The sequence below is a fragment of the Phocoena sinus genome, chromosome 3, assembly GCF_008692025.1.
Source record: "Phocoena sinus isolate mPhoSin1 chromosome 3, mPhoSin1.pri, whole genome shotgun sequence".
Taxonomy (NCBI): Eukaryota; Metazoa; Chordata; class Mammalia; order Artiodactyla; family Phocoenidae; genus Phocoena; species Phocoena sinus.
In genome coordinates, this window is record NC_045765.1 from 63,442,116 (window position 1) to 63,448,115 (window position 6,000).

General features: G+C 42.6%; 1 protein-coding gene across 8 annotated transcripts in view; it reads right to left on the bottom strand.

Annotated features, from left to right (window-relative positions):
• The window catches only part of CDC42SE2 (CDC42 small effector 2), a 116,190-nt gene extending 113,507 nt beyond the window's left edge, over positions 1-2,683 (bottom strand). For 2 of the 8 annotated variants that reach the window (XM_032626265.1, XM_032626262.1), the window contains exon 1: positions 2,388-2,532. The gene's annotated coding sequence lies outside the window, so the exon portion shown is untranslated. Of the gene's footprint in view, positions 1-2,387 lie in introns of all 8 variants that reach the window. The other 6 variants (XM_032626267.1, XM_032626264.1, XR_004349146.1 and 3 more) reach the window with 5 other exon arrangements.
• Positions 2,684-6,000: the final 3,317 nt, after the last annotated feature.

Sequence of the window (6,000 nt, forward strand, 5' to 3'; positions counted from 1 at the left end):
ACTGAGGCTGCGTGCCACAACTACTGAAGCCCGCGTGCCTAAAGCCTGTGCTCCGCAACGAGAAGCCATGACAACGAGAAGCCCGCGCACTGCAATGAAGAGCAGCCCCCACTCGCCACAACTAGAGAAAGCCCGTGAGCAGCAACAAAGACCCAACGCAGCCAAAAATAAATAAAATAAATAAATTTATATATTCAAAAGTTATCTGTAAAAAAATTATTAATCTATCAATACATTTTTCTGTAATGATCAAGACTGACTTTGGAGCGCATTAATTTGGACTTCTGAAGAATTCAAATAAGTACTTTTTATCATATGTAAGTAAGATAAAAACAGACAACACAACCTTAATTGTGTTGAATTAATAAGTGCAATACTACAAATCATCCTCTTTTACTGTTTACTAAAACAGTTTTACCACAGTTTTAATACTAGAGGTAAAATTCAGATATAGAACTACAAATCACTACTAACAGTTCTTCACTTCTCAGTACTATCAAGTCAATACTCTATTTGTAAATGATGAATAAAAGGTCAAAATAAAATTTCTGAAAAGGTGCTTTATTTAAAAACACTTCTTATAGAAAAGGAATCCACTGTTTCTCTTAGGAGATTTTTAACAACAGAACATGTTGTACAGCAAAAATTATTTACAGAAAACAGAACCACAAGTACATTACTTTTCAATAAATACAATGTACCAAAAACATCTAATATGGGAGAGAGAATAAAAATATTAGTTTGCTAAACTTCTTCCTCTCTTCATTTAAAAAAACAGATTTTATTAAACTGACAATATGAAAATGTAACCCAATGATCTTAGCCCTATAAAGTTACTTATTAACCTTTAAATAGACTGTTATGGATCTACACTTCCTGCTGTTCACCTGCCATCTTTCCCAATTTTAAATAGGCACTAGGGGTATAAGACTGTCCTTGCAACATCCATAATGAGGAACGAACTTCACGCTCAGGTTAAGAAAAAGATAATTGTGGGTTTTGTTTGCCCCTAGGAAATCAGCAGCCAGCACAGGTGCCAGCATATAATAGGTGCTTAATGAATATCTGCTGAGTAAGTGGTGAGGTTTAATTATATTACTGCAACATTAGCTTTCTTTTTTCCCTTAAAGTTCCCCCTTGCTCAAAAAGCAACTCAAGACCATGCCAGAGTCCCTCAAAAGCACATAAACTTCTTTATTCATCATGAAATGGAAAGCAGGGTCTCAACCAAACAGAATAGAAGCACCTCTTCTTTATCTTCTCCAATCTTTCAAAAGAAAATTAGATCAATATGGTTAATTTTTAGGAAACATCAAAATGTCTACCAACTTTCCTCAAAATGATTAACTTCAAATGCATTTTCTATGCTCCTAATATTGAAAATAACTGATTTTTCAACAGTATGTGTATGTTGCATGAAAACAAAAAACAAGCATATAAGCCAAAATAACGTGTTTGCCAATTTTTTTCTTTAACTTGAATCGAGAGTATGTGCCTAAATTGTACTAGATATGAGATCAGCTTTCTCTGACGTTTCAAGATTCATTTTTTCATTCAACTATTTTACTGAGCATCTACTTACTATATGTCAGGCCCTTTAACAAAACGTTAATTTTGTAAACTGAACATTAGCATCAAATTCCCCTTCAAAAGCTTATCACTCAAAATAAGAGCAGCTAAAGAGGAATCTCAGTGTTGTTTCATGTACACATTAAGTCAGCCCATCGAGGCTCCTTTTCACCTATTAATGCGGCATCACCGAGCCGCTAACTACCACACCCGTTACCAAAAATCACAACTAAAGCAGCAAGCGCTGCGTAAAACAACCTGTAAGAGTAGGACGAGTTCCTCCTCCGAGGTGGTCACGGCTTTCTCTCCGGGGCCCAAAGTACCGCGGCGAGACCCGCGTGCGGAACGCGCCGGACGCCCCAGGCAAGAGTCCGGCTCCCGAGCCGGCGGTCCCCGCCCCTCCGAAACTCACCTGGAGGACCCGGGCCCTCTCCGCCTGCCCCTCGCGCCACCCCCCCGACTTCCAGACCTGCAAAGTTGGGGGGGGGAGGGGGCTCTTCATTTCCATTTTACAATGGGGGGGGGCGGTTGGCTCTCTCAGCCGCCCGCCTGTCTTGAATCCGGAACAGAGTATTTAACCATTTTCCAGAAGGAATGGAAGGAAAACCAAAGGCAGGGTCCGCATGAGGACCTCGCCCAGACCTGAAAATGGAGCCGCAGGCTCAGCCCACAGTCCGCAGCGCGCAGCGGGCAGGGCAGGGCCGCATTCGCCCTGAAGCCCTAGGTGGCGGGGGTTAGGGGCTTCGGGCCCCCGCCCAAGGGGCCCCGAGAGCAAGGTGGGAGGCCCGGAGCGCGACCCCGGCGGGAGATGCACTCACCGTAGCCTTTGTCTCCGCCGCTCGCTCCTGCCGCGACTGCTCTCGGGGCCGGCTCCGCGGCTGCTGTCCCCCCACGCCCGCAGCTGCGCTCCCCAGCGCGCTCGCCGCTTCCTGGCCCCTCCCTCCACGCCCTGGCTCGCGCGCAGGCGGGGCAAGAGGCGGTGCGCGCTCCGGGAGCAGCGGGAGGGCCGCGCCGCCGCACAGCTGCCCCCACGCCGGCCCCGCCCCGTACCCTGCCTTGAGGGTGGACTCTGCTCCGCACCTCAGGGACGCGCACTGCCCGCGAGCTCCGCGGGCTAGAAACCCCTTCCCCGGCGAGAAGAGTGCAGAAAGCTGGGGTTGGAGTCCGCGCGGGAAAGAACGCGCCGGAAGATGGCGATCGGGGCTGGGTGGGAACGTTCGGGAGCCCCTCCCCACTCTCAGCCCGGCAGCCGGCAGCAAGACCTCGCGCCCCCTCCCCAGACGGCGCCTGCGCTGGAAGTGGGAACGGTCCCAGGCGGGCTAGGGTCGTGGCTGAGCCTTAGGACCGTCTGTCTCTCAGTAGTAGTTGAGAGATAGATGCCCTGAAATCACCAAACCACCCTCCCCCTTTTTTTAAATGGAAACGTCAGAATTGTTGAATCCGTCATTACCTGGCTTAAGGCCGAGAACACCCACATGGCATTTGAAATGTGTGAAATTACTCGTCTACTGGATCTCTGAGCCCTTACCTGTATATTTTATATATCCCAGAAATCAGAAACACTTAAGAGTGCGCCTATCTAGCAGTAGACCCTCCACCAAAATGCCTACCATACTTGGAATATAATATAGTACGTCTTCCCCATCTTGATTGATTATATTAGCGCAACATTAGTTTTCTTTTCCCGCTAAATTTAGAGTTAGGTCTGCCTTGCTCAAAAAGCAACTCAAAACCATGCCACAGTCCTTCTAGTTAGTTACTCAGGTCAAAAACTTGGAGTCATCCTTGGCTCCTCTCATTCTTTCCTCTTCACCTCCAATCTGTCAAGCATGTCTGTTGGTTGTGCCCTCAAAATAAACTAGAATCAGACCACTTCTCCCCTGCATCACTTTTCATCTGCTCTGGCCTCGAGTATACTTCGGTGGCCTACTAAATGGTCTACCTGCCCACCATTAACGCAGTCTATTATCAAAACAACAATCAGAATATCCTCCTACAAAAAAAGTCAGCTCCCGTCTCATCTGGTCAAAATCTTCCATTGCCTCCCCATCTCCTAAACTGTAAAAGCTAAGGTCCTTAGAGTCTGTCATACGGAATGAAGTAAGTCAGAAAGAGAAAAACAAATACTATATGCTAACACATATATATGGAATCTAAAAAATGGTTCTGAAGAACCTAGTGGCAGGACAGGAATAAAGATGCAGACATAGAGAATGGACTTGAGGACACGGGGAGGGGGAAGGATAAGCTGGGACGAAGTGAGAGAGTGGCATGAACATATATACACTACCAAATGTAAAATAGATAGCTAGTGGGAAGCAGCCGCACAGCACAGGGAGATCAGCTCGGTGCTTTGTGACCACCTAGAAGGGTGGGATAGGGAGACGCAAGAGGGAGGGGATATGGGGATATATGTATATGTATAGCTGATTCACTTTGTTGTACAGCAGCAACTAACACACCCTTGTAAAGCAATTATACTCCAGTAAAGATGCTAAAAAAAAAAAAAAAAAGGTCTTCACGGTTTCTACAAAGCCCTTGGATTTGCCTTTTTCTTTACTCCCTGACTCCAGTTGCTTGTATATTCCAGACAGGGACTTTGTGAGCGTTTTTTCTCTGCCGGTAACATTCTTCCCTGGTGTCCACCTTCACCTCTTTTAACTCCTTGATCCAATCTTACCTTAACAATGATACTCAACCTGACCACGCTATTTAAAACTGTAACCACCCCAAACCCAACTCTCAGTCCTTCCTAACTTGCTTCTTCTTTTCTTCCCATGACACTTAAAACCTTGCAAAAATCTTTACAATTTATCTGTTGTATATGTTTTAATGTCTGTCTTCCCCAGTAGAAGATGGGATTTTGTGTTTTGTTCAACTGATGTATCCCAAGTGCCTAGAGTAAATGAAAACAATTTTAAGTCTCCTAGGTAATAAAAAGTGCAAATCAACAAAAAATGACCAATTTTTTATTTTAAACTTCCTCTTGGTTCCAATTTCTATCAGTTAACCATAAGATCCCTATCTACATCATAACATAAGCATTTTGATTTTCTGGTTACTCTGAGTACAGTGATAACTTGGCATTCAATGCAGTTTTTCTAACCAATGCTATCATGGTATTCTATTTCACTGAAGAAGACAAACGTGATAAATTAGAGAAAACTTTCTGGTGTAAAACTCAAAGGCATTTTAATGCTAAAAATGTCCGTATGCTGTGATAAACCATAATGGAAGAATATAAAAAAAAGAATGTCTCTATGTCTATAATTGAGTCACTTTGTTGCACAGCCAAGACTGGCACAACATTGTAAATCAACTCTACTTCAATAAAGAGAAAAAAGAATTTTTTTTAAGTCCTATGACAAAAAAAACCCAGAAAATTTCTGAACTTGGTATATATATTTGTAATCCTTCCTTTGAATTACAAATGTAGTCATCTTGAGTGAATGCCTTAAGTAATAACATTTCCTATCATTTATTCATAAAAGTTAGTATTCATTACGTAAACATTTATTTCCAGATTTTTCATGTTTTGTTTATAACATATCACATATGATTGAATACCTTAATAATATCTAATTTCAGTTGCTATAGCTATTCCTACGTAGCTCTTGCCAGTAGGAAAAAAAAGTCAATTAAGAAGACAATTCCATTCAATCAAAGGATACGTTTTGTATGAAAGTCTGTGCATATAGTTATTTGTTCAGTATAATACTTATAGCATAGTCTCTTTACATACTTAATTTATCCTTTCTGATTTAAAACTATTTAAGGTTACAGATGATCCCTTACAATCTGGATTATTTTTACATAAAATTCAATAGACTGCTTTTATTTAATTTTATATATAATTATTTTTATATAAAATTCAATAGCCTGCTTTTATTTCTTAAAACTATTGACTATATATTTCAGTAATGTAAAAATATGGTTTGGGGGATTTCCCTGGTGGCACAGTGGTTAAGAATCCACCTGCCAATGCAGCGGACATGGGTTCGAACCCTGGTCCAAGAAGATCCCACATGCCGCGGAGCAACTAAGCCCATGTGCCACAACTACTGAGCCTGCACTCTAGAGCCTGTGAGCCACAACTACTAAGCCCGTATCCCACAACTACTGAAGCCCACGCGCCTAGAGCCCGTGCTCCGCAACAAGAAGAGCCACCACATTGAGAAGCCCGCGCACCACAACAAAGAGTAGTAGCCCCTGCTTGCCACAACTAGAGAAAGCCCGTGCGCAGTAACAAAGACCCAACACAGCCAAAAATAAATAAATTTGACAGCAACAAAAAGGATTAAAAAATATGGTTTGTAATTAATAATTACAATAATTGTAATAATACCACATAATAATTTTTCCGGAGTCAATATTATGATGTGTCTGTACTGTCCTTAAAATTGTTACCAAGTAAAAACTTCTCTCAAAAGG